A 1035-nucleotide genomic window follows, 5' to 3' on the forward strand; every position below is an offset into this window, starting at 1 on the left:
GCCGGGGGACGGGGAAGCAACGGGCCCGGAGAAGGTGCCTGGGGGGATGCGGTGGTCCCCCCGCCAGCCCCAAGCTCTGCTCCCCTCACCCTGCACTGCAGGGAGCCCGTTTCTAACAGCCCAGGAACAGATCGCTCTGGACACCGTGTCTTCATCTTATTTTCCTTGTGAAATTCCACTTTTCACGATGAGAAGATAATTACGTGACAACACCTCTGTTAATTGCACTGCGGATGCAGAAGTGGGATACCTTGCATCCCTTCTTACCTGGAGCTATTTTATATTTTCCCTTTCTCCCAGCCTGGGCAGCGAGGCTCCCCGGGCTGTTCACTCCCACGTCCAGCCAGTTCCACCCCAACTTCTCCCTGCTGCGATGTTTGGTGCCCAGGACCTGGGCAGGCAGAGGTGATTTCTACCAGCACAGCCGGGCTCGCCCTTATCTCACTGCCCACGTTTTGAAACATTTCTCTTGGTCAAACAGCTTAAAGAGGGTTTTTTTTATGTCTCCTAAGATTTTAGATCGATTTTCCATCGACAGGGCGCCTTTAACTTGCAGCTGCAGCACTGAAATGAGCTGGTAGGAAAGCGTCAGTTAGCAAGGGCAGCTCCCAAGGGCAGGACACCGAGCCACAAATAGCGGCACGTTCCCGTCCCCAGCACCCTTCTGACCCACTCCTCGCTGGAGAAAATGGGGCAGTACGGCCCCATCTGCAGCACTGGGCACTTCCCCAGATAACGAGCAGTTATGGGGCTGGGGAGGGGTGTTTAAAGCTTAGGAGCTGGAGATTCTTGCAGGAAAAAGGTGTCTCTGTTCACCTGTGACAAGGGGAAGCTCAAACGACCATAAAGTAGCGCCCATCCCCTCTGCCCAGTGATGCTGAGCTCCACGCACAGCCCGGCCCTGCTGAGCAGGGGGTGCAGGACCGCTGGGCTCGGGGTCACACAGGGCTCCCGGTGTGTGCTCGGGAGCTGGTGCCTTGGTTTTACAGGCATTGGAAAGGGTTCCCCCCCCTCCCTCAGAGGAGCTCACTGTCA

The 1035-nt window shown here is 56.8% G+C and overlaps 1 protein-coding gene across 1 annotated transcript in view; it reads right to left on the reverse strand.

Annotated features, from left to right (window-relative positions):
* Window positions 1-1035, reverse strand: part of DUSP15 (dual specificity phosphatase 15) — a 9865-nt gene that overhangs the window by 5814 nt on the left and 3016 nt on the right. The gene's annotated exons all lie outside the window — the stretch shown is intronic.

This window comes from Pygoscelis adeliae, unplaced genomic scaffold, assembly GCF_000699105.1.
Source record: "Pygoscelis adeliae isolate BGI_AS28 unplaced genomic scaffold, ASM69910v1 Scaffold588, whole genome shotgun sequence".
NCBI classification, from domain to species: Eukaryota; Metazoa; Chordata; class Aves; order Sphenisciformes; family Spheniscidae; genus Pygoscelis; species Pygoscelis adeliae.